Source organism: Equus quagga, chromosome 21 (assembly GCF_021613505.1).
Source record: "Equus quagga isolate Etosha38 chromosome 21, UCLA_HA_Equagga_1.0, whole genome shotgun sequence".
In the NCBI taxonomy this organism is placed as follows: domain Eukaryota; kingdom Metazoa; phylum Chordata; class Mammalia; order Perissodactyla; family Equidae; genus Equus; species Equus quagga.
In genome coordinates, this window is record NC_060287.1 from 24,072,378 (window position 1) to 24,094,815 (window position 22,438).

The following is a 22,438-nucleotide window of genomic DNA, read 5'->3' on the forward strand; positions in this document are numbered from 1 at the left end:
GCAACCATATACTGGGGGGATTTGGGGAGAAAAGCAGAAAAAAAAAAGAAGATTGGCAACAGTTGTTAGCTCAGGTGCCCATCTTTAAAAAAAAAAGTTACTTATTATGCACAGTCTTTTTTTTTTAAAGATTTTATTTTTTTCCTTTTTCTCCCCAAAGCCCCCCAGTACATAGTTGTATATTCTTCGTTGTGGGTCCTTCTAGTTGTGGCATGTGGGACGCTGCCTCAGCGTGGTTTGATGAGCAGTGCCATGTCCACGCCCAGGATTCGAACCAACGAAACACTGGGCTGCCTGCAGTGAAGCGCGCAAACTTAACCACTCAGCCACGGGGCCAGCCCCTATGCACAGTCTTTTTATGTTGCCCCAAAGTCAAACACTTTTTGTTTAGATGAGACTCTCCATGTGCTATTCTTGGAATCAAGTTTAGTTCCCTGAGCCGTATCAGAAACATTTCAGCCTTATGCTGCATATAACAATTTCAAAAGGCATTTTTATTTTGACAATGACAGTGAGTGGCGAGATGATAAAATGGCTTCTTCCTGTGGTTAGAGTTACTGTGGAACACGACTGTTCTGCCTCTGCTCCTACCTGTTGCAAGGTCTTGAAAATCCACTTTATCCCTCTGTGCCTCAGATTCTTCATCTGTGAAATTGAGCCAACGACCCAAGAGGATCGTATCTGAGCTTACATCCAATTATATGTGCGTGATATTTTCTCAAGTTCAAATAAAAATTTTAAACATCCCCTTCTGTGGGATTTCGTCAGGAATATGGAAATTTGATATCCAATATTGGAGTTTCATAGTTAGAACATCTGAAGCTGTTCATAGAACAAAACATGGCAATAAAAGCTAAATATTAGGATTTTGAGAGACAGATTTTATTGATTTCCAATAAATTATGATGGCGGACTGTTAGCTATCAACTCTACAGCATTTTATCACTCTCCTTCCTTCCTAAAATAAACCCTTAGTTTTTTGCAAAAATATGACCTGGTACCTATATTTCAGGGATGTCTAGGCTCCTCCAAGCTTTGCCAATAATCTTAATTAGTTTATTTAAATAAAGGTAATTCTATACTTTTTGACTGGATTGATTTAGAAAGGTTATTGTGACATAAGTCTTGCCAGTGAGACTTTAGAAGTACCTGCTTGATGGCTTCTGGGAAAGGATTCTTCTTTCTTCAAAGGAACTGAGAAAGGGAATTCTCTCCTGGTCATAGAGTATTGCGTAAAGATTTGGAACTTGGGTTTGAAGCAGCCACCTTGTCACCATGAGCATATGTATCATATAGGATCCAGTAAGAAATCAGAAGACACAGCAGTTTTTTTACATAGAGAAATTAGCGTAAAGAATTATTAATCATGTATCAGAGAATTAAAAAGAACATTAAGATATCATTGGCATGGGAACTGCAGGAAGCATGTGTCACTCTTACAGCTAAGGGAACGGAGGAAAGAGGTTGCAATTATTAAAACTTTGAAGATAGAGGAAGGGGTCCTACCAAACTATGATTCTGACTTCTGAGGAGGGAACACCAAATAGCTGGCTCTGCTATCTCAAAGGGTGAAACGAGACTGGTCCTGGGACTCTAGAGCACCTGCAAACGGCAATCATCTGCTGGTACAGGAAGGATATGTCAATACCTGTGGGAAGAGCTGTTGTGTGGTTCACCTGACAGGAACAGGAAGGAAACTAAGGGGAGTCTGTCTCTTCTCCGCTACTCCTGTCCAGTCTCCCTCTCACGCCCCCTAATGGCAGAGTCACCAGAGAGCCACCTGGCTGGGTAGAAATGTGGTTTGCAGTATCCCAGACCCAGGATCATATGCCAAGTACAAAAGGTGTGGCTTTGGAGTTGATAGACAAATGCTTAATGATCAGCACAGGGTATACGTCTGAGGACAAACATCATCATTATGAAGACAGAAGAATGGGAAATGACATCATCCAGCTCCTAAATTAGCCAACTCTGAAAACTCTCCACATTGTGGGGGATCAGAATTGGCCACCCCAAAATGTGCCTCTTTGGCACAAGGATTACTTTGGGCTGGTTGCTTTTAAGAAACTGCAGACAGGGGAGAAGCTCTGAAAAGTAGAAGTTACCCTTTGTAAGAGACGTTTACATTTGTAAGGGAGATCTCCATCTGTAAAGGTGTCTCCCTCTCTGTACCAGGAAGAAGGGGGGATGACCTTCTCTCTAGAAACTCTGATCAATGCAGAAGGCAAGGGCTTACATCTGCATAATAACCTTGCTCCTGTTAACTGGGGTTTTCTGATAATATCCCATAACTTACTCCCCCCACCCCCAACACTCTCCTTGGTCTTTAGCTGAAGATAGTATTTAAGATAACAGCATCTGCCATTTTGGCAAGTTGCTCAGCTTTCCTGAGTTTCTCTCATATATACATGTTATGAAGTGTTGTTTGGTTTTCTCCTGTTATCCTATCTCATGTCAATTTAATTCATAGCCCAGTCAGAAGGACCTAGAGGGTAGAGGAATTTTCTTCTGCTCCTACAATATCATGCTTTATGTGCACTATCATAAACTCCCACTGTTTAAGCTCACTGAGTTAGAGCGTCTCTTTCTTGCTGCTTAAAGTATCCAAATTGGCTAAAGTGCAGGTAAATGGTCACTCTGAATTAGTGATCATACCAGTAAAAATTGGCATAACAAATAGACAATTCTAAGGTTAAACAATTTTTTTAAAGGTATCTACATTTTGACATGACAGCTATATTCAAAAAGGAATTATCAAGGTATGTGCAAGAATTTATGTACACTTTTATTCTTCACAGTATCATTTTAACAACACCACCCGAAAAGTTTTAAGATAGTTTTCAAACGCCATTTACGTAAGAATCAGACTCACAGTATTGAAATTGAGTATCATTTCAGTTCTCTAAATAACCTGCGGATTCTTTCTCTCTCTCATTCTCTCTTGCCCTCTCTCTCTCACATGCACACACACGCACCACACACATTAAACCCAGCAATATCTACACCAAGTTTTAAATATAGATTGATAGAGATACAATAGCATATGAATGAGAATTACAGGTGGCTATTTCAATTTTCTCTAGGATTTTCTAAATTGCCTTTTTTCCTCTTCAGTGAATATATATTCTTTTTGTAATTACAAAAAGTATTTTTAAAATATTTGTTCTTTTAGGTCTTTTTTCTTTAAAAGATTAGCACCCGAGCTAACATCTGTTGCCAGTCTTCTTCTTTTTCTTCTTCTTCTTCTCTATAAAGCCCCCCAGGACATCGTTGCATATTCTAGTTGTAGGTCCTTCTGGCTCTGCTATGTGGGGAACCACCTCAGCATGGCTTGATGAGTGGTGCTAGGTCCGCACCCAGGATCCGAACCAGTGAAACCATTCATTGAGGTGTCTCTAAGACCTACAATGGTCCCTGATATATAGTATGAGCTCAATAAATACTTGTTGAAAAAAGAATTAACCTGCTAAATGCATGTCTGTGATATGTGCATAATACTAATATTATTTCTTATGCTAAATAAGGTAGGCAGTAAAGGAATTAAGGTATCATCCTCATGAATAAGAGATTAAAAATCAAAAGTTTCTAGTGAGATTAAGAAGATCAAATAAAATACCACAGACAGAGGCCCCTGCCTAGTCATTTGATACCATCTAGAAATACTAATGTCTTTGTTAATGACTTTCATAGTACAGGTTTTTGCTAAAGCTGAGAATGGAAATATCCCTGTCTAAGGGTATGAGAGGTAAATACCCAGTGGAGAGGGAGGCAAATGCTTTTTACAGAGAATTCAAATACATTTGTTGATGATGTGGAAAACCAATTCTAAGAAAAGTCGACATTTAAATGTTGGGATACCTCTTGCAATTCCAGTTATACTTGTATAGAGACTAAAAGGGTGGCGGCCTTGTAGCGGTTCCTACAAAAACTGGCTGGTGCCCCAGCTGCTGTTGAGACCCATTGAAACCTGGCAGGAAAATTAAACTTCAGCTCTTTCATCCCCCTTTCTTCTGCTGCTTGTTTGCTTTGGAGCTTTGGACCACACTCGTTAATGAGTGTTAACAAGGCCTTTTAAAAAGAGCAAGTAGTAAGGAGACAAATAACAAGAGAGTGAAGGAGAGAAGTCAAACAAAATGCAGGAATAGAGAGGAAAGCAAAACAGAAAGAAGCAAGTCCAAAATTCTAAAGTGACTGTATTCAAATACAGATGCGGATGATGATCTGGTTCATTACCAAACCTTGGAAACAGCATCTTCCAAAAATCCATCATTTCCTTTAAATTAAATTTCCTCAATGTGCAAGTTACTGAAAGTGAAGTCACATCATAATAAAGATCATACTAAACCAAATTCAATTACTGAGTTGTAGATTCACCCCGGCTGTTCGAATCTTTGAAATGACTGGACCACCAACATTTTTGTCAGTTTTATTTCCTTAAAAAATAAATAGTTTTGATGTTTGTGGCACTTTTGTTAGTGACTAGAAAATTGAAAGCAACCAAATACTGGTTTTGTTTTATTTGGATATCATCTGAATCAACAGTTCTTAGAAAACATATGTACTGTTTTAGTTTATTAGAATACTGCTTAGCATCTTGAATAATAATTTACTCATTGATATATGAGTGACTTGAAAGAGGTTAAACAATCATGTAAGTACCCAAATTGACCTTTGTGAATAATTTGTATACCAGACACTCACAATTAAGATAGTACTAAAAGGTTAATTACAAAATCATTTAATCCCAACTTATTAATTCATTCAAATAGTATTTATCAAGCACTTCCTATGTGCCAAGCACCGTTCTAGATACTTGGGATATACATCAGTCAGCTCTTTGCTGGGGCTGTGTTACCTAACACCCAGCCCTTAATCCTAGTGGGTTACAAGAACATGTATGTCTTGCTCATGGATCTGTGATCTGTCTGTAGCTCTGCTGGGCTATGCCGGGCTAGGGTGAGTTTGGAGTTTGCATATGTCTGCTATGCCTGTCCATCATTCTAGGAACATGCCCCAAAAAACAGCAGCTACAATGGACATACTCTGTTCATGGAAGAAAGACTCTGTTTAAAAGTGGCACACTGTCGTTTCTGCTCACATTCCATTGACCAGAATAAGTAACAGAGCCAAGTTCGACATCAGTGGGGCAGTAATGTCTCTCATTCTTATGGGAGATGGATGATAATACCATAATATAATAAAAATACATTAATGTATGTTAGAAGATAAAATTTTAAATAAAGTGGTATAACACTCATTGAAAAGGTGAGCTTTGAGCAAAGACTTAAAGGACAGATGGATTTAGCTATGAGAATATTTAGAAGAAAATTATTGCAGGCTGAGGGACTAACCTTTGCTAAAGTCCTAAACTGAGTCTGCTTAGCATGTCAGAGAAAGAACAAGGAGCTGACGTATCTGGAGTAAGATGGACAGGAGGGAGAGAAGTAGTGGATGAGGTCGGGAGAGGTAATGAGGCTAGTTATCCCAATGAACTGATTGTGTAGGTCCTTCAAGGCCATTATAAGGACTTTGGCTTTCATTGTGCTTAAATTATGGAACCATTGAAGGAGAAAACATAGGTCTGGTGACCCCCAATTCAGAAGCACCAGCATCTAGATGGTATTCAAAAAAGTCATGGGACAAGAGGAAATCACCAAGGAACTAGTATACATCATGAAAGTAAAGAAGACTAAGGACAGAGCTGCAAAATCTAAGTGCTTTTCTTGTCTAATCACTCTTCTCATTCAGAAAATGTCTATCTAGCCATGCAAGCTAGCTATCTATTGTGGTGAAATAGCTGTTGTCTTTTCTAATTACTAGAATTGTGCCTTTTGTTTGCTAAACATTTTGAACCTACTCTGATCTGATGAATTTCTACAGACGTTTATCCGGTCTCTTCTTCTGTTTCCAGCAATGGAGCAAGCACACTTCTTCATCAGTCGGCCCATGACTTTGTTGGCTATCCCTAGTCATCAGGAAATTCTTCCTTGTAGTTATATGATGTTGCTCTCCCTATAACTTCCAGCCTTTTGTTCCAGTCCTGGCCTTAGGCAAGTCACAAGGTAAGTCTAGTAATTCTTTCATTTTTCCGGTGGTTCAAATAATTGTAAGAAGCTATCTTCCCCTTAAGTCCTATTAATTCCTCAAGGCCAATAGTTTAACGTCCTTCACTGTATCATGTAATATGGTTATTTAAGCCTCTACACTATTCTGATCACTCTCTTTCGGGTATTCTCTAGTTTGTGGGTTAAAATCAAAGTGACTTCAAAAAAGGTCTTCTTCCCATTGTGGAAGACAATGGATTCATATTCTGTTTTTTAGAATTATTATTATTTTAGGAATGCTTCAATTTTATAATTTCCTCATAAACTATGACTTATTCATATTAGGCAAATTGTATAAAATACTCTAAATAACATTAATCACTGCCTATGAAAATATCTAATATGTAGATTCAAATCTCCTACTCACATTTTCTTTCACTTTTTTGAAAGGAAAACTTTAAACAATTTTATTGGGACATAATTTTAAAATCACTCCTGTTTCAAATGAACTTAAATGCTCAGCTTATTCTGAAACCCCGATTTAGTCACTTGAAGGCCTTCCTCTTCTTTATGACAATATATAACAATGTGAGTGAAAATTCATTTCTTAGATGTTCCCATACATTCTGAGTAAGCTTATTCTTAATTCAGCCATGGGATCTCCCCAAAATTGTTTAATTCTACAAATCCTGTCAGAAAATGCAACTCTTCTGGCTTTTAGTACGGTCATGTTTTCCTTCTCTCAAAATTCTTGTCATTTCCACTTCACCAACCAGGTAACTTTTTTTTTTTTAGGCTAGCACCTGAGCTAACATCTGTTGCCAATCTTCTTTTTTTTTCCTCTTCTTCTCCCCAAAGCCCCGCAGTATGTAGTTGTATATTCTAGTTGCAGGTCCTTCTGGCTGTGCTATGTGGGATGCCGCCTCAGCATGGCCTGATGAGTGGTGCTAGGTCTGCGCCCAGGATCCAAACTAGCAAAGCCCTGGGCCACCAACGTGGAGCACACGAACTTAACCACTCGGCCACAGGGCTGGCCCCCCAGATAACTATTTTTTATAGGAATAAAGTAAGAGAAAAATACTTCTAATAACAAAAGTAATAGTAATAACGTTTATTAAAAGCTTTCTATGTACTGGAACTGTTCTAAGTGCTGCACGTTTGTGCTTTATTCCTTTAATCATCACACAAATACCTTCATTTTTAAGGATGAAGTAGCAAAAGCACAAAAGGATAAGAAACTTGCTCATCATTGATTAAGTGAACTGGGCAAACAAGGATAAGTGGTCATACCAGGATTCTACCTCCAACAATCTGCTCTAGAGGGTGCACCGTTGACCACTAAGTAGTTCATGTGTCAGTTGAGTTGACATATCAATTTCATTCAAAATTCGGTGAATACTCATTGAGCACCATCTATATTCAAGGCATAGTTCTATTTACTCTGTGTTCTACACAGTATAATGGAAAAATAGAAGGAGCTATTACTGAGTCTGCCAGTCTGAGAGTACGTAACAATGAAAGTGACGTTGCAATGGATCTTTAAAGGTGAGTTTAATTCCACCACAGTGGAGTAGCATGCATGAAGAGGGGACAGTCTATTAGCAAGATATTTGATGCAAAAGGAAGGAAAAAAGATGGGAGTACAGCTGCATAAAAGAAAATATTGTGTAATGGAAATAGTGTAATTGGGGCATAAGGTACCTTTGAGGGCGAAAAAGGAGGAGAAGGAGATAAGTTTCAAAAGACAGTCTGGCTGTGAGTCCGTGATCAGGAACTTGGACTTGTCCTGAAAGCAACAGGGTCATCTGTGAATGTTTCAGATTTTTGCGGGGAGACTCCTACTTTCAAAGTTAAAAAAGATGTGTGTCGTGATCTGTATTACGTCCTCAGGTCTATCAGTCTGTGTGATGGAACCCAGAGCATATGAACCAAGGAATTTTTTTGTAGTTACAATTAGCTCTGGCATTTAGAGAGCTCATTAAATCTGAACCCAACTCCTCAATGCTATTGCAAATCCCAACAGCTACACAATTATAAGTACAACGATGTGAGGACAGATAGATATTTGCTAAGTAGCTACCCAAGTATAAGCAGTCTATATAGAGGTGGACCAAGTTCAACTTCACTTGAACTTCAGTTGAACTTCACTTGAAGTCCTGATTTCTCCAATTATGGGACATAACTGTCATCTAGACGTACACTTCCAACAGTACTTCACTTTTCAAGAAATTTGAAAACTACTTTTTCCATCATCCCGTACTATAAAATAGTGACTCAACATAGTCCTGAAACTGGCACCAAGATGAAACTCTAAAACTAAATCTGTGCCCGAGATTAGACTGGGCCATGTCTCTGCAGGTGCTGTCATTGTCAAGTGCAGAGCCTCAATCACCATCAAGGCAGAGGAGATATAACAAATTACTCGACTTTCTCTAATGTAAACAAATCCTCACTTTTTATAGTCCTTGAGAGTTTATTAAATACTATTTTATACATTACATTGTGTAAAACAATGTATTTTAACCATATTAAAGGATATTACATGAGCAATATGATTGCTTAAACAGCATTTTCTTTAAAAAATATTTTAAAGTGAAATTGATTTTGAAATTCATCTAATCCAAACTTCTCGTTTTTGGATGAGAAACTGAAGTCTAGTGAAACAAGAAAACTCACCTAAATTCATAAATGAATCCAGATTTTCTGCATCCCAGTTCACTGCTCTTGCCATCACTCCATGTGGGCACATAGCAACTTTGTGTAACAGGCAGGTCCTGGGATTGGTCTGTATTTTGTAGACAAATTTGAGGTTCTCATAAGTCCACTAGCTTCCCTAAGGTCAGGTGGTTAATGAGTGGCTCTACCATGGGTATATATTTTAAAGTGTGAAGGATAGCATATTGTCTTAAAATAACTGCATATTTTATTCATTAAGCAAGTACTTTTTAAACAGGTTATTGCAATTTGCAAGTGGATTTTACTGAATAATTTTATTTTTCAACAAAAATAATTTTTAATCAATACTTGATAATCCTTAAACTCGTGATCAAATGCATAGCCAGTTCAGAGAGCTTTGACTAGCTTCGTCTTGCCTTTCCCATTGTGCCTTCACTAACGTGGACTCAGAAAATGCACACAGTAATAATGAAATCCAGATGAAATTGGATCTTACAAAAACAAAGTCATTTTTGTCACCTAAGCATGTTTACTTCAGTGAAAATGTCTATAAAATATTTTCATCAATTATTCTATCTTAGTAAGTACAGGCTAGAAAGTATAATTGAAGCTTTCTTTGATGATCAGAGGACTTCAGTGTTCTAAAGCTAATTTTTTTTATTATTATTCTTTCTATAGCACTGCCAGCTATCACATTTGGAGAGATGTGATCCACTGGGTTTCCAACTCAAAATGTTGGCAACAGAATTGATTTTTATTTAATAAGTTGCAATGCCATGTTGTGTTCGAAAGACAATATTCTTTTATATATATATATGTGGCAATAATCAGGTTTTATTTTTATTTAATACTACGTTCTTGAGGTTGAGAACATGCAATGTTTTCTGATTAAGTGGGTACTGATTAGATAAAGCACCACTGTATTGTCAATAAAAATCCTATGCTTCTTGGTGGCATAAGCATATCATCAGCTTTTTAGAATTAAAATAGTGGGAACATAATTTTAGTGGTAGAATTTCATAACTTTGTTTTTTGGTGAGGAAGATTGTTCCTGAACTAACCACTGTGGCAATCTTCCTCTATTTTGTATGTGAGACACTGCCACAGCATGGCTTGATGAGCAGTGTGTGGGTCTGCACCCAGGATCCAAACCAGCGAACCCCAGGCAGCTGAAGCAGAACACACAAGCTTAACCACCATGCTACCAGGCTGGTTCCAGAATTTCATAACTTTTGAATACTACATTAACAAATACCCACCAAGAACCAAAAAGAAAAATGAGGAAATGTAATCCCACATGATCTTACTCAATAATAATGTTTTTACAATATAGCTTGAATTTATAATTGCTTGAGAAATATTTTCTTATGCTTTCATTTCCATTTCCACTTGTTCTTCAGATTTTTTATTGTGTATCTAATAAGTTCTAGGCAGCAAAGATAAGAGATAAACATTAGTGAAATGACCCTTCCCATTATTGAAAATCAGTCTATGAGAGAGTTCAAAGCATTGCCGTAGTATTTGCTAAGTTCAGTGATCGAGATGGACAAGTTCTATAGCAGTATTGTCCAATAGAAATAGAAAGAGAGCCACAAGTGTGAGCCACATATGGAATTTTAAATTTCATATTAGCCACAATAAAAAGGTAAGAATGAACAGGTGAAGTTTATTTTAATGATATATTTCACTTAACTGAAAATATGCAGAATATTTTCATTTCTGTATGTAATCAACACAAAAAAGGATTAATGAGATATTTTACATTCTTTTTCCCTATTAAGTCTTTGAAATCCAGCATGTATTTCACACTTACATGGTGCACCTCAATTTAGACCAACCACAGTTCAAATGCTCTGTATCTGCACGTGGCTAGTGGCTACCATATTGGACAGCACAGGTCTAGATGCATGAAAGGGGTGATTATTCACACCTGAGAAAATCCGGGATGCCTCACTGAGGCAGGGACTCTTGAACTAGGACAGAGAATGTGTGAAGCTTTGAGAAGTGGAGCAGTGTAAAGAGCTTCAAGTCAAGTCGTATGGCTAGGATGAAGGAGGAGCAGGAGAGGAGGATGGAGAGGCCAACAGGGACCAGCCTTCGAAGGGCCTTGCCTACCACTCTACATCTAAATAGCTCCCATCCAATAACTCCTCTGCCCTATAACAAGCCTGTGTTACTGAATCTCAGTGACCTGATCCTATTAGGAAAAAAAAGGTTTAATTAAATTTCTTCGCAACAAAAAAAAATTCATCAATAAACAAATGTCAATCATAAGAAAAAAGACCATATGTCTTCACTTTGAGGCTGCTGGTGAAACCACTGGCCCTGTCTTTCACCTTCCTGGCTGTTTCTTACTTTGAAAGGCAAATTTGCAAATGACTGGGAAACCTACAGGATTAGCTCATGTTTTTCTTGGCCTCTTGAGATTTTGCTCTCCAGATGCCCACACTACTTGTTTGAATCCTGTGCTGGCAGAAGATGGTAAAATATTTGGATTCAGCAGGAGGAAGGGGAGAAAAAAGTGTTGAGAAACGTTTGGGGCCTTCAGTTTCCTTTTACATGACATTCTTTCACACATTCATTTGTCAGGGCCAGTGATTCCTAATATTGCAGCCACAACCACAGACTTCTGACCTTTGCTTAAGAGAGAGTGTTTATTTAAATATAGACTCTTGGGCAAGGACAGAATGCCCTAGAGAGAAGCCATTCACTTTTCTTCAGAGTAACCTACCCTTGTACTTTTCCAATTGAGGAAGCACATTGTAATAGTCTATGATCTCTAGAAACTGTGTCCTACAAGCTGCGCTCAGGAATATTTGCTAAGTTTGTTTTGTGGGTATTTAGCTTGGCTTTGTTTTCACTTAGTTTTTAAAAGAAAAAAGAAGTCTGAGATGAAGAAACTTCTATGTGGAAAAACAATTTTTCCCCCATCCAACGAATATGAGAGAATGTCACATGAAATATAACTTAATCATCTATGCTCATCTCATTTTTTTATATCCTTTCTTTCTATATTGGATCTAAATTTAAACATGTGTGTGTTTTTATATATTGTGAAGCTTTAACTACATATTCATTTTTCTTCCTCTTACCTTTCTCCTTAGAAGCTGATTTTCTCCAATGCTCTATTTTACAACCATGTCTCTCTCAGTATTTACCTTCCCTCTCAAACCACTCAAGCTTAGTGGCTTAAAACAACACAAATTTAGGGGGCTAGCCCCATGGCCCAGTGATTAAGTTAATGCACTCCGCTTCGGCAGCCCAGGGTTTGCTGGATTGGATCCTGGATACAGACCTAGCACTACTCATCAAGCCATGCCGTGGCAGCATCCCACATAGAAGAACTATAATGACCTACAACTAGGATACACAACCATGTACTAGGGCTTTGGGGAGAAAAAAAAGAGAAACATTGGCAACAGATGTCAGCTCAGGGCCAATCTTCCTCACCAAAAAAAAAAAAGCACACTAAAAAACAACATAAATTTATTATCTCACAGTTCTGGAGGTTAGCAGTCCTACAATCAAAGTGTTGGCAGGCTGTGTTCCCTGGTTTCTTCCATGTTCCAGAGACCACCTGCTTGTGGGCCCTTCCTTCATCTTCCACGCCAGCAGAGTAGCATCTTCAAATCTCTGTTTCTAGGACCTCTGCTTCCTTCTTCATAACTCTTTCTCTGACTCTCCTGTTTCTATCTTTCTCTGTAAAGACCCTTGTTATTCTATTTAGCCACCTGGGAAATCTAGGATAATCTCCCTATCTTGAGATCCACAAATTAATCTCATCTACAAAGTTTCTTTTGCCATATAAAGTATTATATTCACAGGTTCTGGAGATTCGAGAGGAGGGAGCATTATTCTGCCAGCCACAGTGATGATTGCCAGCACCTATCTGTAGCTGCTAATCTTCCTTCATTTTCCAGCTGCCTGCACTTACACTTGCATATCGAACACAATAGGCTCAAAGATGAGCCTACAAAATCAAACCCACAAAATTGATTACTTCGGTTCCATTGGAACACCATTGGTATATCACCTCAGCAAGGAGTCACCAAGCTAGAGAACTAGGGATTGTCCTAAACTGAGCATTTTCACCCCTACTTGCACCTAAGCCAAGATCTGACTATGTTTTTAAACTCCTAACTATTTCTAAATGTATATCCTCTGCTTCATTCCTATTACCACTTTCCCAGTTTGGGTCTTGTTTATTCTCATTTGAACTGCTGCCAGAGCTTCTATGCTCTGCCCTCAACCTGCCCCCTCAAATGTATTCTCCACAGTTCCATCTAGAATGCAAATTTGAGAATATGGTTCCTACAGATAAGCCTTTCAATGTGTCCCACTGCCTATTATCATACACACTCCTTTGCATTGCACATGAGGCCCCTCCCGATCTTGTCTCTGATGATTTCTTCTGCCATATGTTTTATAACTCTCATTACACGTTGGAGGACTCCGTTACTTGCTTGTGGTTCACTTTCCACTCACTTCTGTTCCTTGAGCTGTGAGATTTTCCCATCACAATGCCGGCCAGCCAGGGCTGGGTGACACCTTCTATTGTACTGTGCTGTAATCATCTGTGGATGTGTTTTTCTAAACTGTAAAGTTTCTTGAAAACATTCCTTAGTTGGTTTTATGCCCCTATCACTTATCTGAGTCCTTAGCACCATGTGCATTTTCAGTAACAAAGTCTGTGATTTTGATTTGGTAAATTCATGAGCAAGGGGATCTTGAAACCCTTTCAAATTATAAAAAGGAATTAATTTAAGTGTTCTGGGAAATTGACTAATTCGTGAGAACTTTGGTCTAATACATTCTATTTGGGGAATATGGGGAAACTGAAGAGAAATATTAGGCTTTATAATGAAGCAGGAAATTATACTGACTACCTAGAAAGCATGCGAGCTTTGGATGAAAGAAATATATAAACATACCTAAAATAAAATATGCTTGTTCAGAATTTCTGTGTGCTTGAAATGCAAGCCATGTTATTTTCTTTCTTTTCCTCTTTTTCTTTTCCTGTCTCTTCCTCACTTCTCCTCCTACTTCTCTCCCTTTCTTTTGCTCTGTCTTTCTCTCTCTCTCTTTTTTTCTTTTTAAGTAATATACTTGGAATGTGCCATAAGTCAGTGTTCCCATCAATGACTTGTTGTGGGTGGTTTCAGGCACAGGAATCTGTTTTTAGAAGATCCTCTTACTCTCTTCCTCCCCCTTCCTTTGGCCTCACCCCTGATTTAACCTAACCGTGACCTGAACAGCTCTCACCGCTGCTATGCTTCCATCCCTCACATATGTCTTTTAAGTGTTAGTCTGGGAGTACGAAACTCAAATGCCACTAATTCATTTTGGGAGGTCTAAAATGATGAGGATTTTAGGCTGGTTAATTTTAAAACTGCAGACGGGAAGCAGGCTCCGAGGAGTGGAATTTGCTTGCTCTTTGAGAGATATTTGCATTTGTGAAGGAAAGGGGGATGACCTTGTAGGGACCTGAAATTGACCACCCCAGGATATGTCTATTTGGCATCGGGATTGTTTGGGGCTGATTGCTTTCGATAAACTGGGACAGGGAGGGAGGCTCTGGGGAATGGAACTTGCCCTTTGTTGGGACACATTTACATTTGTAAGGTAAATCTCTATCTGTAAAAGGTGCCTCCCTCTCTGTACCAGGAAGAAGAAGAGAGATGACCTTGTCCCTAGAAACTCTTAATGGGGAAGGCAAGAACTTAAGTTGGTTGCTGTCTGGCAATCTCATGTAACTGATTTAGGGTGGTGGCTTCTGACCTTTACTTAATCCAATTTGATTCTTGTCTAAAAGTCATGGGATCACCCAATGACCAGACCCCACCTGCACTGATACCATTTTAACTTTTTTTCATGTTCTTTCCTTTGTCTTGTAAAGAGATGACTCACATACCCATGCCTTATAAAATTAACCCTAACCCTCAACTCAGGGCAGCAGCAGCAGCTCTGACTGCCCATGGGCCCTGTCCCCATGCTATTCCACACTATTCTCTAAATAAAAGAGCACTACTGCCAGATCTTGAGAGTCCAAGAAATCTTTCTTTCGACTCCTCCGCTCGCCAACCCCACATCATAAAATATCCCACCAACTTTAACCAGTTACATTGTGGCAGAGAACTCATACAATTCCTGAAGCAATTATTCCTAACGTTTAGGTTTTTTTCGAAGTTATTTCACATAGAGAGGGAAGAGCAAGAGATTTGCACTAGCTGAAATTCTGTGAAACAATTTTTCCCTCAGCCAGTGCCTGCCATATGTGTGTGTGTGTGTGTGTACATGTATATGTGCATAAGCTTGTTTATCCAGAGCTCATGTGAGAATGTTCTGAAGATTCAGGTAGGATGGGTAAAAGTTGAAATTCCTTTTCTAAGAGTCCAATATTTACACTAAAATAAGATGCACCACTTGGCAAGTTCTCTACTGCAAATGGCTACTGTGACTACGGAGGACATGAGTCTTTCCTTAACTACCCACTCTATCAAACCTTCTATCCTCGGAAGGAGATATGCACTGTTAATGATTCCTGGCTGCCAAAGTGTGACCATTTGACCTTGTGTCTGCCAATCCGATGCCCCCCCTCCACCCCCCGTGAGTAAATGGCACAAAGATGCAAAGGCAGACAAATGCATTGAGAAGGTGGCAATCCAGAACCCAGGGTGCTACATTGAGTTTCTAGCGATTGAGGCTTTCCAAGCAGATAGATTTTAAGGGAGAATCATGACTCTCTTCTCAACCACTCACCTCCCTTTGTTTCTATCATTTTCTGAGCCTAGTTCTCCAGGCTTTCATTCATTTCTGGAGTCATCTGATAGCTTTACTGCAAATAGCCTCTATCTATCAAGTTTACCAGAATTGGTTTGTGTTGTTGTCAATGAAGAATGTTGACTAATTTGCTTAAGAATTGGTGAGAGAAGAACACTGAGAAGAGGGAGGGGTCTTAGTAAGTGTTACCCCAGGAGCAAACCTCCAGGCAAGAATTTGAGTGTCAGTAGTTTATTTGGAAGATAACTTCAGGAAGCACTGGTGGGGAAGTGGGAAGGTGAAGAAGAGGGGAAGAGGCCATGGGCAGACTACAGCTGAGGGTAATCTCAGTCCTGCTGGGAGAAGAGTTGCTGGCCCTGAGGGGTAAGAAAGCTGAAGTATTTATCCTCAAAGTTCCATTTGTTGTTGGCTGAGGGCATTTCCTGGGGATGATAATTCTCCAACACTTCCATATGGTCAAGCTCACAGACTGAGAAAAAACTCTTGACCTGAGAGCCACAAATGCTCCCAGTAGGATACTTTCTACCCATATGGGAAGAGTGAGTACTCTGGGCTTATTCGGAGAGCACGATCATTGTGATGGCCTTTGTGATATGTCACATTGTCTAGGCTGCAGTTCCAGTTATTCAAACAAACGCTAATCCAGGTGTCGCTGCGAAGGTAATTTGTAGATGTAATTAAAGCTCCTATAAAGTGTCTTTAAGTGAACAGAATTATCCTGGATAATGTGAGTGGGACTGAATCAATTGGTTGTAAAGCTTGAAAAGGAGGGCTGACATTTCTTCTTCGAGAGAAGAAATTCCTCTTATAGGCAACACCTTAGGCCTGTTCCCACGGAGTTTCATCTTACTTGTCATGTTTCCTTCTTGTGGATGACAGTTTCAGCCTGTGCCATGGCTTCAAGTTTGCCCCTTCCTAACTACGTGCTCTGTGGGTTTTGGACTTTGTTAACCAGTCCCCATAACCATGCTATCTATCTATCTCTCTATCTCTCTATCTATCTATCTGTCTATCTATCTATCATCTATCTATCTGTCATCTATCTATCTCTATCATGTATCTATTATCATTTATCACACACACATACACAGTCTCTATAGTATCCACGTCTCTGGTTGAATTCTGACTGGTGTAGACAATTTTGGTACCTGAAAGTGGGTGGTGCCATAACAAATACATAAAAATGTAAGGGTGGCTTGAATGTAATGTAATTACAATGTAATGTAAGGTGGAATGAAATGGGTGGAGTCTGGGAGAAATTTGAGGGAAATTTTGAAAGTGTGATAGAGAATGCCTAAATTGTCTCTTAACAGATCGTAAGCAGAAATATGGATTTTGTGAGCCCTTCTGGCAAGGGCTCGAAAGGAAGTGAGAGGTATGTTATTGGAAGCAGGAGGAAGGGAGATCTTTGCTATGGAATGGCAGAAAGTTGAGTGGAATTGGCTCTTGCAGCTATGTGGAAAGCAGAGAGTTTTCTCCAGCTGGTTGCAGAAGGGAAAGTCAGAGAGATTCAAAGCACAAGAAGGTTTTGATGCACTGTTGCTGGATCACAGAGGGAAGGGGCTGTGTGCAGGGACCAGAGAGCAGCTTTATATTGTTCTGCTAAGGCTGCCATAACAAAGGACCACAGACTGGGTGGCTCAGACAACAGAAATTTATTTTCTCACAATTCTGGAGGCTAGAAATATGAGATCAAGGTGTCAACAGGGTTGGTTTCTTCTGAGGCCGCTCTCCTTAGCTTCTAGATGGCTGTCTTCTCTCTGTGTCTTTACATGGTCTTGCGTCTGTACGTATCGAGAGTGTCTAAATTTCCTCTTATAAGGATACTGGTCATGTTTGATTAGGACCCACCCATCTGACCTCACGTTACCTTAATTATCTATTTAAAAGCCCTACCTCCAAATACAGTCACATTCTGAGGTACTGTGTATTAGAATTTCAACATACGAAATTTTGGGGGACACAACTTAGCCCATAACAAACATCTAGGATCTGAGAGCAACTCCTAGCCAATAACCAGCAAGAAAATGGGGATGTCAGTCATACAACTGCAAGGAACTAGATTCTGCTTCAACAAGCTAAATAAGCTCAGAAAACATTCTTCCCCAGAGCCTCCAGATAAATGTCCTCGTTGGCCAACACTTTCATTTTGGCAGCCTTCCTGGACTTCTGACATACAGAATTGTGAGAGAGTTTTTTTAAGCCTCTGAGTGAGTGGTAATTTGTTATTACTGCAGCAATAGAAAACCAATACAAACACCATATACTAGTGGCCAGTGACAGCTTCTTAAAAAGAAAAAAAGAAAGCCTTGAAAAAGAAACATTAGATGAAATAAACCACACTCTCACCACTGCAGTTGATCCCAACTTCATAAATTTCCTCTTCCAACTATCCGTTCTAGATTTCTCTATCCTCCAACAGGACTTCTGTTTGTCTAATTTGCTTGCCCACAGCACCAAGCAGGGAATCCAGACAAAGTCAGGCAGGTACAGAAGGCATGACCCCCAGGCCACCTATCTCTGTGGTGCTTTTTTCCCTTTTTCACATCTGTAGCGTGAGTCGGGGGAGGAACTGTACAATGACCTGATAGAGAAGCAAAAGACCTAGGCCTGGTTCACGAGCCAGCTCAGGGTGTTGATGAGGGCTAAAAATGGACTCATCACATTGTTACGGAATGACTATTTGTGTCTCCCCCCAAATTCATATATTGAAGTTCTAACTCCCAATTTGATGGTATTAGCAGGTGGACATTTGGGAGGTAGTTCGGTTTAGAGGAGGTCATGAGGGTGGAGCTGCTATGGTGGGATTAGTGCCCTTATATGAAGAGGAAGGGACGCCAGAGCTTCCTCTCTCTGCCATGTGAGGACACAGTGAGAAAGTGGCCATCTGCAGGGCAGGAAGTGTGCCCTCACCAAGAACCAAATCTGTAGGTGGTTTGGTCTTGGACGTCTCGGCCTCCCCAACTATGAGAGATACACATGTGTTGTTTAAGCCACCCAGGTTATGGTATTTCGCTATAGCAGCCTGAGCTGACTGAGACACACACTTTAGGCCCATTGAAGGTGGGCCTCAAAGATAGTGTTGCGGGGAAATCCTTCCATTGGCAGCTCTTCATCCCTGAGTGAATTGCTGTTTCCTGTTTTCTTATGAAAGTGCATTTGCTACCTTGTCCGCTTGTGGTTATCAATAACTTACAAAGTATCTAAACATTTGTCACAGCAATCTCATTTTCTTGCGATAATCAGAGTTGATAACGCCTGCCAGTGCAGCAACACTTTTTTCCCCCTCATGTCTACTGAAATGAGAAAACCCAAATGATCAGGTGGAATTAGTAACTTTTAAGTTGAATCTTTACTATTTTAAGTTGAATCCTTACTATTTCTCTTGGTAGAAGAGTCTTACCCCTCTAACCCTCTGCCAGGAATCAGCACTTCTAGTTTAGCAGGGCCTAAAGTCTTTGGGAATAGAAGTATAAATTCCTTCAATGGGTCCCTGGGAATGGTGGGACACTTCTTTCCACCTTTTGATTCTCAAACCTATGTACTCTGGCTATCTGGGTCAACGCACCATGCTGTGGTTGTTGATTCGACGTATATACCTTGTCCCGAACGACAATGCCCCAACCCCATAGACTGCCATGTCTACTCAACAACTTAGCTGTGCCTTTCAAAAGCTGTTTCAATGCTCTAGCAGGCAAGCAACCTCAGGGTGATGAAGTACGTGCTACAAATAATTACTCCTGTGGCCATGTTCCCTGGGTCACAGGTCTTTCAGATAAAGATGATCCCTTGGTTCAAGGTGATGTTTGCTATTATGCCGAATCAAAAAATCTTTAGTAAGTCTTTGTGTTTTTGTGCTGGCCAAGGCACTGTGAGCATGATAAGCCCATATTCAGAAAACACAGCAATCCCTGCAAGGGAAAATTGCTGCTTCCCCACACCCCTGTGTGTACCAGACACCCCTGTGTCGAAAAATGTAAATTTTGTGTGTCTCATGTCAATGCCTACAAGAGAAGACTGGATGGTCTCCTCAAGGGATGTTGTTATTTTTCTGTTTTTTTGGTCAGTTTGCTCTTGATAGATTAAACATTTAGCAGTAGCAGAAGCTTGATCAGGCTTGGGAAAAAGGATTAAAGGATTCTATGTTCTGGGGCCCATGTGTATCCCTTTTATCAGATCTACTTACGGATAGACCCATTGTGCAACTACTGGGGTGGCTGATGACAAAGGTTTTCTTACTCCTACTGGATGGGTCATGCTGTCCACTAGTTTGTTAGGTGTTTTCCAGATTTTGCTGCTTCCAGGCACTTCACTCTGCAGCTAAGCCGTTAAGCACAGCTCAGAATTCCATTAACATAGGCTACTTCTCTTTCAACACAAAGTTCATAACCACAAAAACTTCTCAAAGCTCTGCCTACTGACAGTTTTCCGTCTCATCAGTGTCTTTCAGGGTCATCCATAAATGAAGTTGTGGTGTGACAGCAGTCCATTTTGGCTCACAGCAACTTATTGAACTAACCCATCCATGAACCAGGATCAGATTTTCTACCTTCTCTATTATTGGTTGTAGGAAATCTTCCACAAGGTCATGGATGTAAACTAAAGGGTATATGTCAGCGAAAGAGACATAGGTGACATGAAATGTTTGTTACCTATTTGTATAATTTATTCATGCACTCTAGAATTGGTTGAGCTCAGTAGCAAATGTATTATTTCTCTCATATGATCGATGTTACTGTGTTCTACCCAACTTATGATTTGGTGGATCTGACAACATCCCGCTCTTGATAAATATCTCTTATTACATTGTTACTTGATATCATATGTTCTGTTGCTTAGTTTCAAGTAGGACCCAGAAGCATATAAGGAGTTGCTTTTTAAACTGTGATTAGTACTTTGCTAAAGATGGCATGGCCTTGCGCCAATACTGAGGTCTACAGTTTTCTCTGTGGCTTGCCAGAGATTGGACACAATGTACATATCCATCAAAATCACTTCCTACACGTGGAATGTGCTAAGCAGTTGAGCCAAGAAGCAGGGCTACTTGTACCACAGTCTGAAGCTGCTGCGGAACCATCTCACTTTGGGCCACGTTCAGAACTGACAGCCTGTGGGGTCCCTTAATGCACGAGTACAGCAGTGTTCTCAAATGGGGAATGCTTTGTTTCCAAAATCCTGAGAGGCCAATTGAGGTTATCAGCACTCCACTTTTCAGCACCTGTGGTGAATTGGAGTACTAGTGAAGAGATAATGACTGGTTTTGTAACAGCTCTCCCCAGGAAATAACATGGGGTAAATGATAATTAAAGGATTACTAAATTGGTTAGCTGCTGTTAGTGGCCATACAGGCTCTGAAGGAAGAAAATAGAAGGCTCTCAAAGAAGGTCACAGAGTGAAAGTTCAAAGCTATTTTTTTTTTGCAGCATTTAAAGAGATTCAAATCTCCTTCAGCTGAAGAGCAGAATGTGTTGAAAACCAGGCTCGAGATTTGATAGTGTGCGAGTTAGAGTGGAAAGGAGGCTGAATTCATACTCCCTGCAAATTCTTCTAGATTGGATTCTGGGTCCCTCCCTCTTGATAGTAGACAGAAGCTCTGCATTGACTAAACTATGAAAAGGATTCATCCAAGGTAGATCTCTCAAGATGGTGTTGTCCTCCTCATTATCTGCTGCTACTTCTCCTAATTGCTTGTAGACAAATCGTATAGATCAAGTCTCAACATGGAATGACGAGGGAAATAATGTGCCTGCTACGAAAGGGATTATTCAATGTATAGCTGCCGACTTGGCCAATATGTACCAACAGGAACTGGGCAAGTTTGTCTGCGAATGGACACCGAAGGTGCTGGATTAGAGAGAACAGAACACAAGGCTGGAGAAGGGTGACTGTTCCTATGGCCACAATCAGGAAAAAAGAAATACTCATCCATTATATCTACACAAATTTATCGATTTTTTGGGCTGGGGAGTGTGTGTGTCTATTTTTCCCTCAAATTTGTAAAGTTTGCCTTCCTAAGAGATACCAAGTCCTTTGAGGCCCAGGACACAATCATGGATAACATGTCCCTTACTTTCTACAGTTTCAATAAATAAGTGTTGGATAAATGATGTAGGAATGATACATGAGGAAAGCAGTAAGCCACTGGCAGGTATTATTACAAGCCTGTTATTAATTCTGATTTGTACCAGTTATGCCTGAAAGTAGATGTTTTGCATTATGAACTAGTCCTAAGAGAGTAACACTAATGAGATTCTTAAAGGGAAAATTGCACTAATTTGAGAATTTAATTTGATTGGCAATGACAAAATTTTCATAAACGTTGTAAGTTTCAACTCTTATTACAGGAATGTCAGCTGATCAAAAAGAGTGGATAACACTGAACTATGTGCAAGCAGTGTCACTATTAAAAAAAAATACTCTTAAATTTTAGAGATAATTGACAGCTTGGAAAAATCCACCTGGCCGGTTAGCTTTCCTCATTCTGCAAACATCGAACAGCATATTTTCATTATAAACTTTCAGCCAAAGTGTAAGACTAAACTCTGAAATGCCTGTGATTACTCGTGTGGGCCGGGACTGCTATGATTGGCTGGGTTTCAGGTTTGTGTCCGCGTAGACAGAGCAATGCCAAAAGGAATTAGATCAGAGCCAATCGCCTCCAACATCTCAGTGGGGGCTCCAGGATTCTTCATTTGGTTTCACCAGTGAACCGACTTCCTTCTCTGTTTCTTGCCTCCACGCCCATGAAAATAGGAACTGTCACTCCCCAAGAGCCTCACAGAAACAAGAAATCGAATTGCAACCCATGCACATTTAATGGTGGTTGGGAGAGGCAACTGTTTTTCAGGAATGCTTATTTATTTTCTTTGTTTTCAGAATTTCTGATTTTTCTCCTGCTAAATCTCTTTAGAAACTCTATCAATTCAATTCTAGTGTCC